The sequence below is a fragment of the Lygodium microphyllum genome, chromosome 5 (genome assembly GCF_053477565.2).
Source record: "Lygodium microphyllum isolate KBCC chromosome 5, Lygodium_microphyllum_v1.1.10, whole genome shotgun sequence".
Classification (NCBI taxonomy): Eukaryota; Viridiplantae; Streptophyta; class Polypodiopsida; order Schizaeales; family Lygodiaceae; genus Lygodium; species Lygodium microphyllum.
Window position 1 is genome coordinate 122,251,817 of NC_141139.1, and position 19,328 is coordinate 122,271,144.

Below are 19,328 nucleotides of genomic sequence, written 5' to 3' on the forward strand. Positions count from 1 at the left end.
TATCAGTGACCTTCTGACTTGCATAATATATTGGTTGATCTAATTTAGAGGGGCCCTTTTGACATAGAACAATACCTAGCCCTTCGACTGATGCATCTGTGTGCACATAAAACTCCTTCGTCCAGTCAGGAGCCTGCAAGATAGGTGCTTGGATAAGGCACTATTTTAGGGTATTAAAGGCTTCTTCACAGTCATTAGTCCAAAGGAAATCTACATCTTTCCTTAGGAGCTTGTGCAAAGGGGCTGCCTTGGTTGCAAAATGTGCAATAAATCTTATATAGTAGTCCACATGACCAAGAAATCCTCTCAATTGCTTGAGGTTTGTTGGTGATGTCAAGGTAGCAATCTTCTCAATCTTTGCTAGGTCTGTTGCAATCCCTTGTGCAGAAAAGAACTCCTGATGAGATGCCAAAGACACATTTTTTGGGATTGAGAGAAATCCCATACTCTCGGCATCTGTCAAAACATTGCTCTAGGTGTCCCCAGTGCTCACGGATCAAACTATAGACACAAAAGTCATCAAGATACACCTCAATGAAATCATGAAGATGATTCTGGAAGGTAGCCATCATTACTTGTTGGAAGGTGGCAGGAGCATTGCAGAGCCCAAATGGCATCACTCTATAGGCATAGTCCCCCATTCTGTGGTGAAGGTTGTTTTGGATTGGTCCTCTTCTGCAATTTGTACTTGCGTATATTCGTTGAATCCATCCAAGAGGGAATAGAGCTCATGGCATGCCACTGTGTCCAATAGTTGGTCTGTAAAAGGGATAGGGAAATGATCATTTTTCATCTTCGAATTGAGCTTTCGAAAGTCTACACATATTCGAAGTTTCCCATTCTTCTTGGATACTACCACAATGGGCGAAACCCATTCATTGTAGCCACATGATAAATGAACTCGGCTTCAAGAAGTTTCAATAATTTAGCCTTAACCAGAGCAAAATAATTAGGATTCATGCACCTTTGTCTTTGCCTTATAGGTTTGGCATCGAGATCTAGGTCAATGTGATGTTGGCATACTATGGGATCAATCCCCTTTAGATATTTATATGACCAAGCAAACATGTCTAAGTTCTCTTTGAGTAGGTCTTGTAGGACCACTAGTTCTTCTTTTGGAAGATTGAGGTTCACTTTCAGGTAACGTTTTGAGTATTGTCAGTATCCAAGAACGTTACTTGTCTTTCACCTTCCACTTCACGGATAAATGTCCCATGGATTGCTTCTGGATAGAGGTCTGACTCTTTCAAGGGAGTCGTGTCCTCGTCTGATATTCCACTAGAACCAGTGTCCTCCTTTTGAACAGATGACTCATTTGTCTGTTGAAATTGCTGGATGGGTATCATAGCTTTGTTGAGACTTGGGGTCGTTGATTCCAGTTGGTAGGGTTCCACTGTTGTTGAATCGCCATTGGAGGAACTATTTGAGGCCACTGTTGTTGTGGTTGAACCATCATTTGAGGCACTATCGTATGTGGTGACCACAGTGGATTAGGTGCACTATATTGCGGCATTTTTTGCATCTGGGGATAGGGATAGGGAACTGTCCCTGGAACTGCATTTGGTGGGTATACCATTCATGGCATGGGAGGAGGTAAGTCTCCTCTTCCTGGAGTTATTGACAGCCTTGCTTTAACTTCGTCATACAATCTTGCACCTTCCACTGCAGCTTGTAGATTGACCGGTCTTCTCAATTCCACGAACTTGCAAACTTTTGGTTGTAGGCCTCTAAGAAACACTCATTTCTGAATACCTTCGTCCAAATGATGGTTAGTCCATCTCTTCAGGATGGATTCCATTCGTGAGACATAAGCTTCTACTCTTTCTCCAGAGGACTGACTTAGGTTCATGAACTCCTCTCGCATCTGCTCTTCAAAACCTTCACGCCTGAATTTAGTGGGGAAGGCCAACTTCAAGTCATCCCATGTGCCAAAAGTTCATGCTACTTGTCTCTCATACCACTGAAATGCCGCGGCTTTGAAAGTGGCGGGGAATATCGCTAACCAATGCTCAGGGGAGGTTCTAGCATTGTAGCCACACATGCTACCATAAAATCTGCTACATGAATATCAAGGTCTTCATTGTACTCTCCCTTAAAAATTGGCAATGGGACTATATTTGCTGGTCTGCCATCAATATTTCCAGGACAAATCTGACTAGGAAGGGGACCTTGAGTCGCCATGGGGACTTTTGTAAAGAGTGCTTTTAGGGCGTCAAAGGAGGCTTCTGCTGCGAGCTCGTTCTCAGCCTTGATTCTTGCCTTCTCTCTTCTCACGTACCTCTGGACTCGTTCTAACGCTTGCCTCTTGATTGCGTCATTCATCAAGGGCTTGGCTCCAACTAGTTGTTCAGTACTCAACAGAATAGAATCAGAGAGGAACTTTAGTCTCTGGGGGATTCTCTGGCCAACATCCCTTCTACTTCCTTCTTTTCAACAACTCTGAATTCAGCTTTCAAACCACTACAGAGGGGGAGATATGCCGTTCTAAAAGTATCAAAACTCATTCTTCTTAGGATCGTTATTGTGCCATCATTATAATAATGCCAGCTTCTAAGGTTTTCAACAGTGTATGAGGTGAAAAAAACTTTGTCTACCAACTTCCAATGGGTTGCTAATTGGACAAACAGAAGATTGTCAGTGCACCAAGCATCCCACGTATCTTGCTATTGAGCATCCACAAACAAATTCCAACTATTTTCCTTCTTGTTTTCGTGAACCTCCACTGACCACGACTCCTGAAGCTTCTTCACGATCTCCCACTTGATGATGTTTGGAAACTTCTCAATAAATGCCAAATCTTCCATGGATAGTTATTCTCTCTACTTCTACTCTTCAGTTTGTTTCCGAACAATTTGCCACCAAGATGCAAGTTTCTGTTGCTTCAATAGGAAGAGGAAATAGTCCACCACGTAGAGCTTGCATCATGATGGTAATATGTTTTCGCCAATGTGGGATGAAATTCTTGTGGAAAGTGGCTTTGATAATAAGAATCTCCAACTCTTCAGTGGAAGAAGGAACTTTGTAAACATCCATTGAATTCTTCTCTTCTTGGCAATGCCATTTCCTTCATTTTCAGCCTTTTCTGATGCTTGTTGATGGCAAGTTTCCCCAGCTGCGCACCAAAAATGTAGAGCCCCAAGAGGAACACCAAGGAAAAAAATGATTCTACTACAAGAAAATCTATCTTGTAATATCAACAACCTTTTATTTCATTCTTTTGATGACCAAAACGAAAAAAACAGCAAATCTGCATGCAACATCATAGTAGATATCTCCCACGGATTTGATAGAATCAACCATAATCTTCAGCATCTTCACAGAATACATCAATAGAACAAAGAACACAAAAGAATGCACCGATTTTGAATGGAAATCAATCACATAGTATTCATCTTCAATGTCTTCATAGTTTTCTCTCTCAATCTCTCATATACAGATACATTGTTTTGATAGAATTGGCTATCTCTAGCTCTCTCTCTCATTAATACATCATCTCCTCACTACAATACTCAATAATGACACTCAATAATCCTTCTTAGGTTGTGGATACACCTCCCAAGAGGTGTGTCTGTGTCGAAGAGGCACCAAAGCCACTACAGTAACCCTTCATATCTCGCTCATATATCTGTCACTCTAGTCTTCTCTTCAGTCTTCTCAGCCTGCTTCTTCTATTTATTTTAGCTCTTTTGAACTTAGATTCATCCTTTCCAAAGGTTAGAAAACTTTTTCAAATTCACACATACATTCTACAAAACACTTACAGAAGATCCACAGAACATAACAGAACAGGAACAGAGACAAAGACTCTATAGGAAGATTTACAGAGGGTTACAAAAGGTCATCAAAGAACATCAAATCCTCATAACTCATACTAAAATAATTCCAAACTATCAAAAACTATTCAATAAAATTTCAAAAGATTTCAACTTTCATCAATCATCAATCCATGCTTCATACAGAAGAAAATCAAAACAAAAGAGAAGCTGAATAGAAGGTATCAAAACCAATCAAAACCTCAACAGAACCTATCGAACATCACCACAGAGCTTCATATTTCTACTAAGAATCATCATAAACTTCCAAAACATAATCAATATCATCCAAAACACTCTCAAACACTTCCATTAACAACCATACATCACTCTAAATCCATTAAAAATCAACCATTCAGACCTCAAAAACAACAAAAATCAATCAAAAATTCAGTCTTTTTCCACTCTCAACAACTCACTACGCATGCATACAACACTCGATCTATGCACCATAGTAGGACGAGGAGAGGGATCCAATAAAAAAAGCTAGACGTGTACAAGGATCAACACCATTGGAGGCACAACACTACCCAACTTGATCAACCTCATCAACAACTTGGTGGAGCAAGAGGCCACAGACATGGTAGAAACTAGTGCAAACCATGGAAGCGAGGAGCTCGACTTGGGAGATTTCCCAGTCAAAATCTAGCAAATGGAGAGTAAATACAATCTACAAACTCGGATGGACCACCATGGTGGACCATAAAAGGACATCAAGGAGGAGAGGAATTAGCATGTAAGACGCTCCAGAGCATCGTAGCCTACAACTAGGAGCAGCACACTAAGAAATTGCGGCAAGACATAGAGATTGGAGAAGTCCAGCATGTGTTAGCTCTAGCAAATAGGAATCAAACAGGACCTAACATAGAGAGAGGGAGAGAGAGAGAGTGTGTGTGTGTGTGTGTAAGTGTGTGTGTGCTAGAGGTAGACTCAATGCTGAGTGAGCTTCTCACATGAAGTTGCTCATTGACAATACATTAACATAGTAGAGCAGCACGATAGCATTAGCAACCTCATTGCTTGCAAGATTAGGAGTCACCTAGGGCTTTAAGAGCCAATGGAAGATCTTTGCAATCACAAAGTAGCTAGACAAATTTGTGGAACAATTCGAGCAGTTCTACGAAGCTAATGTTCTCACCGATCTTTCTCAGCACTCGCAAGCTTTTGACATATCCCTAGGCAATACGGGCAGGACATGGTACACAAGGTTAGATGTTGCGGAACACAACTTCAATAACCTCAAAAATCTCTTCGTTAAGAGATTCTCTAAAGGCTGGGTACTCCGACAATCTTATAGTTTGGCTAATGAATGTCAAGTAGAAGGACAAAGAGGACATTAGGGACTACATTATCCAAGTATGGAGTCTCTTTAAGAGGATCCCAACTAACAAACAAACCATTGAGAGAGTAGTCTCCATAGCCTTTATCAATAGAATATGCAATGAGGAACTCTACAAGGCTAGCAGGAAACTCGAGCTTGCATAGAGATGCACTAGCTAGGTCTTTGAAGAGGCCATACAAGTGGACGACCATCTCAAGAAGAGAAGCTCTAAGAGATCTAATTGGGACGAAGCTAACCCTAGATCCCCAAAAAAGGGCCACAACATCTAGCGAACGGTCAGTTCCAAGCACCCAAGATAAAGGAAAAAGCACTGACCAGAGTCGAGCGTTGGCAGAAACAAAGATGGAGCTAGCTAGACTACAAGAAATGGTAAGGAGACCTACGCATCCACATATCCAATGTGTGCATTGCAACAAAAACCACCTTCCAATAGAGTTTCAAGATCCTTGTTCTCAACCTTGCACCAATTGCGGTTGGTTCCGTCATGATGCCATGCATTGTAGACTTCCAAGAAGACTTTCCTACCCGCAGCCTTACAACCAGCCATTACTTGGGGAGTAGACCACTAAATTTCTTTGGGAGAGGGGAGCCCCACTAGCTCTTCCAACACCTAATAATGCAAAACCAGCCATTCCTAGGATGGAAATTAACCCCATAGGAAAACCTAGGCTACATGGACCTTTTGTAACTCACCCACCGAGTGCAACATAGACGCGTACACAAAGGAAGAAGAAAAGTGATGCAAAAGTCACACTTAAAACTGAGAGTTTCATGACAGTACTTGCAAGACACTGAGGCCATCTTGGAGGATGAAATCAATGATCTCGCCAGTGTGAGCACATCGGTTTCACCTACGTGACTAAAGTCAAGAGATGCCATTGCACCTCAAGTGGTGCCGAATAGATAGAGCTTGAATGCCATGGGCTAGCAAGCTAGCTAGAGCCATTGGCCAAGGAGCATAGAATTAGGAGATAACCAAGCAACTAGCAATCTTCTTACGATGATAGTAACCACCCAAGTAGCTTTGAGCTTGGGAGACTTGCTTAGGCAGCATTTGATGATGTGGAAAGAGTTGAAATAGTGGATGGAAGGACCTCTCATTACATGGTTGACAACATGTTCTTCACACCCAGAGGAGAAGCTAATGTGGACAGGGAATCATCGATGATTTGCCAGACGTGCATCTCTTTAACTTGTCTAGCGAGAAAGATTTGTTTAGAGCCGACTTGATGTCATATTGGGTAGATGGCATAGTCCAAGTACTTGAACACGGACTACCCAAAAGACCCATCAACAAAGCCTGACCTAGGTGACTCATCCTCAAGATACAACCCTATCAATTGATAGCAGGTCAACCTCATAGGCTAGGGCAAGATAGCTTGCTACGTAGGTGTGTGTGCGAGCATGAAATGTATGACATACTTGTAGAAGCACATAGCAGAATTGCTGGAGGAAATCAGTAGAGACACGACATCATTCAAGGTGTTGTATTCTCAACTATGGTGGCCTATACTTTTTTGAGATGAAACACAATTTGTAAAGCACTGTGATGAATGCCAACAAACCAAGGTACCTATTCACACGGACAAGATGAATCATTGCAAGGCAGCCTTTCGAAAAACGGAAAATTAACTTCATCAAACTGATTAGTCCTGCAACACAATATTCGTAGGCCAAGTACATCATAGTTGCCACAAACTACCTCACAAAATGGGTAAAAGCACGAGCCACTAAAAAGAACAATGCTAAAACCATTGCTAAGTTCCCTTGGGATCAGACGATCTTGCAATTTGATTGCCCCATTGAACTAGTTAGTGATCAAGGCATGCATTTCATCAATGAAGTGATTTCTCACCTCCTGTCTACATTTCTAATCATACATTAGAAATCGTCACCTTGCTACCCTTAAGCATTCGGCCAAGTAGAATCTACAAATAAGATCTTAGTGAATGTCTTGACCAAGATACTCTCTACTTCGCGCAATGACTCGAACAACAAGTTGATGGCAACCTTATATGGGCCCATCAAACAACCTATAAAATGCCTGTAGGATAGACTCCCTTTAGGTTGACCTACAGAACTGAAGCCATTTACCAATGGAATTCTTTGTTGCTAGCTTGAGAGTATCCATTCAAGAGCAATGGGATGGGAAGGAGGCATGGATAAAATGCCTAGTTGAGTTAGAACACCTATTAGAGACTCAACTTCTAGCTACCCATACACTGATTTGTGAAAAGGCACGACATAAGAGTTGGTTTGACAAGCATGTCAAGCAATGAGATTTCGATTGGGGTGACCTTGCACTATTATACTTGGTGAAAGGCCACAAGTAGAAGATGAAGTTTAGGGGATTAGGGCATTTTTGAGTTTGCACCATCAACCAAACCAGCCATGTGGAGCTCGAGATCCTCAATGGAGAGGGCATAGGCTTCTTCAATAGTAGATGCATAAATAAGTACTACCCTCTCACACATCCACTGCACGAGCCTCCCATGCTAGAGTCCCTTGTGAAATTGTAAGTTGCCTCAATTACAAAAATTGAAGATGAGGATGAAGAAGCAATGGAACCTACTTATCTCTGCATAACAGTCACCGCCCAACAAACACATATCTTCTATGCATTGATCGATGAAGGAGCAAGTTTTAATATCTTAACTCACAATCATTTGGCTCAAATTGGTTGACCACAACTACATTCCACGAGCACTAAACTCAGCCCTTTTTTGGAGGCCAATCATATGCACTTTTGAGAAAGTGCAAAGTTGCAGACTCTATCGAGTCTCTGAGAGCATACTCATAATCTTCAATGAGTTGCCAAACACATTAGGAAAAAAATGAACTCACAAATGGGCCTTTTAGCCCCCCCCTCTCCTCCTTAAAACAAGGAAAAGAGGAGAGAAGAATAGTAAAATAATCCTCCCCTCTCTCCACTTTTGCAATCTCGTTTTGCCTTTTTTATATTATCTACAAAGATATACTCAGATTCCTTCTCTCTCCTCATTGAAGAAGTCTTTTTCAACCAAATTTTATATTCAAAAAGGAGTTAGTTACGAGAGTGTGGTGCTTCATTTTCAATGCAAAATGATTAGTAGATACGAGGTAATTGATTTTTTAATCGAGAAAAAGGAAAATGAAATTTCAAAAGTTCCTTTTAAGATATTTTGGGGATTTTTTATATCCTAGATTTTGGCAAAAAAAAAAACCAACTGGTCAAATTTCATGTTTTTTGGAGATGTTTTTGGAGGAAAAATAGAAATATCTAAAATACGAGAAGTCTTGGACATCCCTACCCTCTGAGCTATTTCCCCCCATATCTATACTCTCTCATGGCTCTATTGTGACCTCTTCTCTGTGTTTATGCAACCTTCATTAACAGAGTGAATTACTTACACCCTCCTTTCCCTTGGCACCTTTATGTGCCTCTCTGTGTATCTCCACTCTACCTCTTGTGACAACCAAGTAGGCTCTCTATTTCTATTAATAGTGAAATGAATATAGGAAAGAAGGAGCTACATATTGAGGTAGTGATTGAATATGCCCCATTATTCAAAAGGACCCAGCGTACCAATGTCAACCCTCAGGTTTTGTAGAGTTACAGGAAAATGGAATTGAAACATGTGGATTTCTGGGTTGATGGGGGAATCTACCCAATTGACCCCTTAAACAATAGACCTCCAACTTTCTCTGGAATCACAAATTTGCTAAAGTATGTGTGCAAGGGTGAAAATGGGTTACCTGGTTATACTAGGCGGCTCAATGATCAGGCATTCAAAGTATTTACAACTTGCTAGGAAACCATAAAACATTGCCATGATGTGATCGCTGCACATCAACTTCATATACAACAGCTCATAGGACAAGTGGTACAGTTGAATGACATTGTAATTCAACAAAACAATCACATTATTTCAATGCAGGACACTATCCATGACATTGGTATCTCATATGAGGAGGCAAAGGCACAATTGGAAGACTTGAGAAAGATCAACAACAAGCTAACACAGGAGCGCAAACGAAAGAAGAAGCCAATCAATGGGTTAATTCTAAAGAGTGGCCAGTGGAAGCGATGTATCAAAGCATGTAAGGTAGCTCAAAAAGAGAACCTAAGTGAGGGTGAGGTTGGATCATGTATTAGTAGATTGCTGAAGGCAAGTACACTGGAAAATGCTTTGAGCAATCGTAAGTTTAAGGCTACGAAGGAAAATGTGATTGAGTGCACATTAAAAGATGTGTCAAATGAGTTCTCAACTGTGGATGCACAATCTATTTGTGACAGGGCCGGCATTAGCAGAACGACTTACTCAAAGATATTCAAAGGTGTGAAGGCTAGGTTTGGTCATGTGCTGAAGAGAAATAGAATCGTGCCTCTTCCTCAACCTTCAAAGTTAATAGAGGCCCGACGGTAACTTAATACAAAGGTTTTGGAGTTGATAGGAGATCCCATGCATGTTCAATGTGTGGAAACACTAAAGGTTGGGACCAAAAATTCATATGAGGTGAAGTTCACCGAACTCAATAATTACTATTTAGATTTGAACAAGGTGCAGTCGGAAATGGTAATGTACTACAATATGTCTGTTGAGGAATGTAATGGTAAATTGCAGTTTGTTATAAAATTAGATGAAAGTGAGGTCGTCAAAGGAGTAAAGCTTGAAAGAGTTAGTGTAACTTTGATGAATAGAGCTTTACAATTCGACAAGAACAACCCAGGAAACTTAAGTGTTCAATCTGAGCGCCATGTGTGGTGGCTTGCTGCATTTGAAGTTCCTAAGGAAACATTTGAGGTGTTGCAGCTATTATTTATGCACACAAGCATTCCAAGCATCATCGATCATCAGGAACATGGTGAGATGCTCTCGGTTGAAGGGTATGGTCAATACTTGGTTGAATGGCATCTTGCAGGAGACTTGAAAACTTTAAAATGCATGTGTGGAATCTCCAATGGTGCAAATACAAAGAATCCATGCCTATATTGCTTGACAGAGAGGGTGGAAGGAAAGGACGGAAAGAAGAACTGGCGAAAGGTGACAAGTGCTACACCAACGCGCAGGCAATAGAGAAGATCCCACTTGGAAGCCCATCTTCAACATTCCCTTGGATCATATTCACATTTGTTCATTGCATGTTTTTTTCAGAATCATGGAGAAACTTGTATATGAATACATTTTCTTTGCTTATAGGATGCAACCAGAAAAAGAAGCCATTACAACGTGTAGGAATGTGGAGTGAGTGCTATCAAAAATTGGGCTACACAAGCATCAAGTGACGATTGAAAAAGATGAGAAGAGATTAGGAAAATCTGGTAACTTGCCAAAAAATCCCTGCTTTGGAGGAGCAAAGGCTAGGAAGTTTCTCTCAGTACCTATCAATGAGGAAGGGAATGTCATGGTTTGTAGGCCGCAGGACTACGATGGGTGGAAAAAGTTACATTTTTCCATTCCTCATCAAAGTAATGGAGGAAAAACAAGATTGACCAAAGCTAAGATTTGGATAAGTCTTAACAAATTGGCTCCCTTACTTCGCAAGATGGTGTTTAACAATGAAGATAAGCAAGATTTTATCAATGTCGTGCATAGCTTCTACGAAAACATGGTGGAAGCATGGGGCAAAAGCTCTATCACACATTACATGGTGCGTACTTAGTTAATATTTTAAAATTGTATGAATTGTATAAACTATTGATCATAGTTTTACTCATGTGTGATATGTGTCTTTGTAGCATCCAAAACATGCTCGCCTCCTCTTAATGAAGTCTAGAGCTCAAGACTCTCTCCATAACCACAAACATGATTTGATTCTATTCTTCATCTTTCTCTGTCTCTCTAACATAAACCCTCCCCTTCTCACTAGGCCTCGTGCTAAGTTCCTAAGCTCCCCACTATGCTTCTAGGCACAAGTTAGTGCCTTGGTTAGGTAAGCTATGAGCTTAAGCAGCCCTTGAGCTTTTAACAAGACAAAAATCAAACCAAACCATTGCTATAATACATAGTTTGCAGCCTTTAATGGATTCTTGATGAATGGATCCAATACTATTGAGATATCGAGCTCTACATGAGTTGGCATTCACTACACGCCTTGGTGATATGGTAGGATATTACTCATTGGCATGTTAGGTGATCAACATGAGGATGCGTCATAGCTAGACTATACCCACGTAGTTCACCATTGGTTATGGCACATTTATTGTGCCACCTTTTCTTTCCTTAGCGGATTCATGCTTAGTGAACAGAGGCGTTTGTACCACATGTATTCATGCAAAAATAAATACACATTGCACCCACTGTGCCCTTTCAACAAAACATTGCAAACAGTAAGTATTTGCAACTCTTTGAGAATGAGAACTTTCATGATACCTATGTAACAACTTGTCTTGTATTTACAGAAGTATACCCTTTGGATTTCTCTGAGTGGCAAAATATTGAGAGTCTCACTGGTTCTTTTAAGTATTACCACCTCGAAATTGGTAGATTGCTCTTTGAGGGGCGTACAGCTAAGCAACTCATAGAGGACCTTATTTTTTTCTATGACTCTAAGTACATATTACCCAAGGGGAGTCTAGAATATGGAACCCTTGAGTATATGCACATATCGAATCTCAATAGCATAGAATGGCCATTGTGTAGTAGTAGCGACATTTTACACATGTGTAGCACAAAAATTTCAGCAGACATATTGAGTTCTATGAAGCCAAGCACCGGCTCAAAGAATGTACATCTAAGCTGGCTCATACCGATTGCAATTTTTGCACATAGGTTCAAGGAATGTAAGGATTTGAGACGTACCAAAAGTACGTACATCATTAAAAATACATCAGAGGATTATGTAACAAGGATTCTAGGCAAAACTTGGACATAAAAAATAACTCACAAACCTGACACAGTGGAGTGTCGAGTCACAACAAGGGACATGGCTTTTAGGTAAAAAAGTTCTCTCTTAGTTGACTATTATCTTACTTTGGGATGAATCAGCTAACTTTCCTTCCCAATTACAGGTACTTTGTCGCACGACAAACTTTATGCCTTGTGTTCAAGTATCGTACATGGAGGATGCTCAAGGATAAATGGTTGTGCCTTAATCAAGACGTGCGTGAAAGTGCAGCTATGGATGCTACTGTCATTTGTGAGGGCCTGAGCCCCAAGTGTTGCAAATGGAGGATGATTGACCCTTGAATATAATGCGCCAAGAAATTACAATGTTAATGCAGAATCCACCTGTTAGCTTCTATTTTAAACTACATGGTAGGAAAATTCAAAGCAAAGCTAAGGATACTGCTACTAGTGGAAAGTGTGTGGCTCCACTTATTTTAGAAATTATAGAGTCTCCCTAAAAATCCAAACACCACAAGTTGTAATATCCAACAATTGTACATTTTTGGATTTTTTTGGCCAATAGAATATTGTCGCTTACAAACTTGCAATATTTAAAAATTATGGTATTTATGCAAAATCATACACTTGTTATACACTTTCCACATCAACACATTTACATATGCATGTAAACTTTACAAAGATGTAAGTAAAGCCATAACTAAATATCCTATGCGAACAATCCTTAATGGTTTAAAACTTAAGGTTTTTAAGGTAGAACTAGTTTAGTTCTTGTTTCATTGTTTCATTTCACACTTTCTCTCTTCATCTCTTTATATCCACCACATCCCTCCTACCTACTACGATGGATGCTCGTGCACACTTTGATGAGTGGATCCACGAGACTATCTTTGCCAACCAGGGTGACGAGATATTCTAGGTTTTCTCTAAGAACTTCAACCTTGAAAGCGTGCTCTCATCGCTGGATCCCCCCCTTCAAGTTTTGGAAGACTTTGTGAGCACCATTGCTACATGCACATACTCCATCGAGGGATCCAATATGACTTGGGTGCCTATGGAACAACTCATGGTATTTCAGGCAGGGAAGAATCACCAAAAAGTGGTGAGTAGGTGTCTAGCCCATGTGGATCCTTCACATAGAATATGCACTGTTCCCATGGGGAGTGCACCAGGTACATCACCTTTGGATCCCGTGGAGTGTGATTGCGCATTGGCAATTTACCTCCTTGAATTGGATACACCCCTAGAGGAGGAGAGCGATGAAGATATAACTCCACAGGTTATTTCTATCACATACACGGGAGAAGAACCGATTGAAGAGCTCATAAATGTTGAAGAGGAACATCAAGTGGTGATAGAGCAAGGGTTGGCTCTCATGGTGCCATCTTCTTCAGAATAGCCACAAGTTGACAAACCCAACCTTGCCTCCTTGACACCCATTGAAGTAGATGGTGTACAATACTTAATTCTATCATATGTACTGCAATACTTGGAAATGAACGAAGAAGAGTTGTTTTCTATCCTAGTCAGGGATTCAATGGAAGACCTGATGGATTATGATTACATGGATGTACATCCAACAATGGCAGAGATTGGAAGATATGATGGCATAAGATTAGATAATGTGAGTGCGATCATAGCAGCACATGAGCATATAACCTCGGTTGAAGAAGATTACCTTGTGCCTGATGCTGAATTTGAAGCACTACATCATGATTTGTTCGGACCAAGGCCTAGCTTCCTACCAAGGAGTTTGTAGATCCCTCTGCCCAAAGAGGTGCCTCCCTGACACATGAGGAAATGAAGATACAAGATGATCTGGAGAAGGTGAGATTTCTAACTACCATATATTTTTATGCAATGAAACTTGATGGTAGGGTGTGTCGGGTCCCCGAGAGTCCATCAGTGAAATCTTGGCCAAAAATGAGGCCTGCAACTGCCCTGTCTGAAGTTTGGCATTTGGGGCCACTTTTTGAGCTGATGTGTCAGCTCCAGGCATCACTTTTGGCCAAGATTTTATCGGTGGACTTCGGGGGACCCGACACACCCTACCATCAAGTTTCATCACTTTTTGATAACTCTAGGTTAGTTACTAAATATATTTTTTTATTTGAATTTGTCATTCAGGACATACTCTATATAGATGACTTTGCATCAAGGCAAGGAGGAGCTCAACATGTGGATCGATGCAAGGATTCAGCTCTTAAGGAGTATATTGGTAACCTTATTACAGATTTGCTAGTCTTCCATAGGAAGTGCTCACCAGGAGGGCAAGAAATAATTATGAAAATTTGAGCTTTGACCAAGTTTGGACCTTTTCGAGCGATACATGTGACATCTAGCTTAGAGAAGGTGGTGCTAATCAAGTGGTCAAAGATTCTTTATTTGTTTGATCAAACACGGGGTGGAGCTATGTGCGTGCTTGCGACATTAGGTGACCTCGCTAAAGTGTCGGATCCGCTTCTCCTGGAGAAAGAGCTGAAGGGGGAGCGTATCATTTTTGAAGCAAAGAAGAAACTTATATTTTCATCGGAAGCTGGCCCCTCCTCTCCACCGAAGAAAAAGCCAAGGAACAATTGAGAGTTCTTGTTGGCTATTGGCTTTTTGTATCTACCATCACTAACAACCATCACATGTATTTTTCTTGATGAATATAAGATACTTTACCTTGTCCCTACAAATAAATATTTATTAAATATATGTGTGGTTCGTATAAGTGTGACGATAATGTGTGGTACGTGAATGATGCATTCGCATACGTTAACATAATTCAACGAATAGTACTGCACTTGAGATTGTGTAAGTGTGACGATAATGTGTGGTATGTGAATGGCGCATCCACATATATTAACATAATTCAACACATAGTACTGTACTTGCGATTGTGCATAAGCAATAATGTAACTTGTATCCAAACGTATTACTACTTTTGATGCATTCGTACGTTAAAAAAATTTTAAGAGTCATGTGTTTCAAGAAACAAAGCAAAACAACTTTACTCAATTATTTGAATTCAATACACATTGCATGAGATATTATGTATATATAAATAAATATTCCAATGTGGCAGAGTACAAAATTTTTTGGGCTTCCAAGATGTTATGGCATTGTAACACTCATTACAAACCTTGCACCATTAATTTAGTAAACTATGGCGAGGTCCCCTTGCCGTGTCGAAGGCGAACGATAAAGTTCATGTCTTTGTGTGTGATTGTAACATGCTTTGCATGGATGGCTGCAAGCTGTGTATCATCGAACAAGTCGATGAGAAACCCCTCTGCAGCAGTTTGTAGGGCCTCCATGGCTGCAACAATCCACCTTCCTGTTGGTGGGCCATCCTGCACTCGTGCCCAAAATCTTCCCATCCCTTTCAGCTCCAAGTCTTGCATGACTTCTTGAACAACTTTATGAAAAGAACTTTTTGGGATGAGAAGCTCGTATCCGCGTTGGATTCTCCTTATCTCTCGAAGAGCGATAGTGCTCGGTTTCCATCTCCTCTTCTTCTGTGGTGGTCCTTGTGCTCTACGAGAAGCACCTGTTGCTGCACTAGAGGAGGCTCCACCTTGTGCTCTAGGTGGCGGCCTTGGCGTGATGTCTTCCTAGGGCCAAAATGGCAGCATGCTTGCTTGGTCCGTGCCATGCAAGGAGGGCAAGACGGAGAACAGACAGAGGTTGGGGATGTGAAAATGGGGAAAGCAAAGAAATCAAGATGTGAAAATGAGAAGAACAATGAACTTTTAACCCATTAAAACCCCAAAATCGGGTTAATGGAGCTTCATACGCATTGTCCATCATGTGATCATAAATCCATAACCTTGTATCGGAATGTGACGAAACTTCACACATGCACTCGCTAGGTGACCAAGAGCCCAATTTGTTTTTTGAAAAAAAGTGCCTGCAGAGCTTTGGTCCGAAGTCTGGCGTCTGGAGCCACTTTCCTGCCCCAGGAAAGTGGCTCCAAATGCTAGACTTTAGCCAAGAAAGTGGTTCCAAACACCAGACTTCGAACCAGGGGTCTGCATGCACTTTTTTTTTTTTAAAGGGCTCTTGGCCACCCAACAAGTGCCCATGTGAATTTTCATCGCATTCCCATTACAGTTTAGTATTTTAAAAATTATCCCACACCAAAATTATGGATGGATTGATAATTGAGAAATCAACATCGTGACTACTGGCCCTTAGAAACTTCGCACCACATAAACTATACAGAGGCATTAGGAGTAAAGTCTACAACAAGAAATGGCAAATTTTTGCATGTTATTCCTATTGAAATTGACAGTGGTAACAAAAACTATCAGTAAGAATTGAAAATACAGCGAAGATACACAGTCAAAGTTGAGAGCGAAGGACAAATGTAATATTTTAATCCATATTTTTAAGGGCGCATACAATAGTTTTGCACTGGGACATAGTCATATGTCCTATGCACGAGGATAACACTATGCCAAAAAAGATAACATTGCAAACAGTGTTCATTCCATTTGAACGAATGCATCCTTCACTGCTTGAAGATTTCTTACAAGTTGGAAGTCCTTGGGAGTTACAGTGATGTGCTTCGCATATATTGCACAACGTTGAGCATCAGTCATCAAGTCAACTAAAAGGCCTCTGCAGCACATTGTAGAGCATGAAGACATTCTTTTGTGAAGAGAACAGGTCTATCCTGTTCTTGTACCAAAAACCACCTTCTGCTTTCTGTGAGGTAGAGGTCTTGCACAATCTCGCAAACAAGTCTCAGAATCTCACCTTTGGAATGATGAGATCAAAAGAGCGTTGATACCTTCTAATTTCTCTCAAGGCCAATGTACCTGGCTTCCACTTGCATTTCTTGTGGGGATGCTGAGGAGGACCCTTGTGAGGGCGACTTGAGGAAGGTGGATTAGGTTGAGAAGGGGGTGCATTGGAGCTAGTAGATGCTCCAAGGGACTGAACATGATATGGGGCTCTGAGTGAAAGCTTATTTGCAGCTGCCTTAGACCTAGCCATCTTTCCTGCACAAGAGATGTGAGAACTCAATGAATAAGATAGAAAGTGAAACCCTCTTTTATATAACCCTAAACTGTGAGACTCATTCACATAGATGCACACTCTCTCTTTCTCTCTTAAACTATGAATTGCATTCACACTGACTCACATTGTTCATCTTACTATCTTAGCTCTTTTCGAACCCATTTGTTGCCTTGTCGAAGCCTTGTTTCTAGCCACTTGGCATGGTTTTCTTTGGTACTTGAGGCTTCATAACACACTCTTTTAGTGACATGACGTGATTCCATTATGACTGCAGCTGATTCATTAACACTTTAATTTGCTCTCTTTTGCGAGAGTTTAGCTTCATCCGCTACTATAATCCTATACCACCAAGATAGCAATTGGATCATTGGATTGCTACCATTCACCCCTCCACCATGATCAGTTTTTCTTTGGTATGCACCACGCTGTCAAAGAGTTTACTATTCATAATATAAATCATGGGATTCTTATGAACACAGAAGAGCTTCACTGGAAGTTCTATGAGGAATTTGCATACAAAATTCAGACATTGTTATCCAATAACCACCTTAGTTACACAAGTTCTTTTTTATTTAGCATACAATTTTCAGTTATACAATGTATATTTATGAAAAATAAGTCTATGGGGACCTTCAACTTGGTCAACTAGAAGTAATTGACAGTCTGCAGGTTAATTCACATTGATTCAGGTGCAAAATATAGTCAGAACCCAAGAAGAATGCCAAAAGTTGCCAAAAGTCCACTAGGTCCACATGGGACCTAGAGTAAAAGACACAAGTGACCAGCAAGTGACTTGCGTAGGTCAAAATGTGACCAGGGACTGAGCAGGGAGCACCCCGCATTTTTCGGCACAAAATGCGGGCTGCACAGTCTGAAGCAAACTGGAGAGAGCTGGAGCTATGGTGCATGATTTGGAGCATGCAAACTGAAGATCAACAGGCCCAACTACTGAAGATGTAAACTTGGTGAGAGCTCCACTTCTCTGCCTCTTTGGTCTGACGAAAATGCATGCTGAAACAGTCTATAAAAGAGGGAAATCTGAGAGAAAAGTATTCAGCCTGCTCTTATGCACGACTTCTCTCATTTTGCCTACCATATTCTTGGTCCAATGAAGCCCGACTTGTACCAAAGTACTTGAGTGACTTTGGGGCAAGCAAAGGGTGAGGATATTGAAGGCATACATGCTGTTACGGGCTGAAATAACCAGTCATAAACAGGGCAGCCCACTATTATGGTCCATTTTTATGAGCAAACATGGGATTTATGTGGTTGAAATGGATGGAAATGACCTCTTTTCATCAGGACATTGTTCATCAATGATCAGAAGTGCTTCTTCTTGAGTTTATGCACTCATTTTGAACTTGTTTATGGGCTGGAATTTTTGTTTTAAAACAGGGCTGAAGCTAAAAATATGCTTCCTCAATTCATTTCATGTATTTTTGGCCTAAATCTTGAATGCATTTGAATCTATCAACAAAATACTTGTTCCAAAGGGTTGAAATCCATCTATGTACTTGAAATAAATGCCATTAGATCTTGCATTTGAAATTCATAATTGAATTGAGAATCTGAAAATATCCTTTATGATATGATGTATGTATCCAGAAGCATTTGATGTAATCAAGATAGACTTATTTCTTCCGTTTATGTATGCTAAGTACCTAGTAAAAAAGCTTGAACTCTTCTTCCGTACCTAAATCATTTCTAAATCCCGGATCTTATTAAACCCCAATCTATTTCCCCTTCCTGAACCTTGAATCCTAAACTCCTCTTCTGCACTAAAGCCCTGGTAGTAGACCTTCAACCCTTAACATGATGACACTGGTGAACCCGACGTGAAGGTCCGCTGCAGAAGAAGAAGTCCAATGGGAGAATCATCAAGTTCGGGAGGAGATGCTTTGCATTAGCTGGTTCGTCTTATGCAAGAGAGCCAACAACAACAGTTGCAATTTCAACAGCAGTTGCAATTACAACAACAATGGAGACAAGAAGAAGAGTGGATTGATGCTACTGCCATTAAAGCCTTAGAAGCATTTGGACAAGAGCTCAAGCAATTTAATGGGCAAAATGTGTCCTCTTTTATCCGCCTCTACACTAACAAGATGGTCTTCTTTGGAGTTCCTCAACATGCCTGGAGCCGTTACTTTGCCTGCCTGGCTGTGCATGGTCTCCAGGACCAAATTCATGGTCTTTTCCAAAAAGATGTAGGATGGACTGTGTTCAAGAAGGCTCTTCGAGAAGAATTTTTCCTTGAAGATTATGGCCTTATGACAAAGAAAGTCTTTACCGAATGGGTCGAAAGGCCCAATAAGGGTCTAACCCTACTGCTCTTCATCG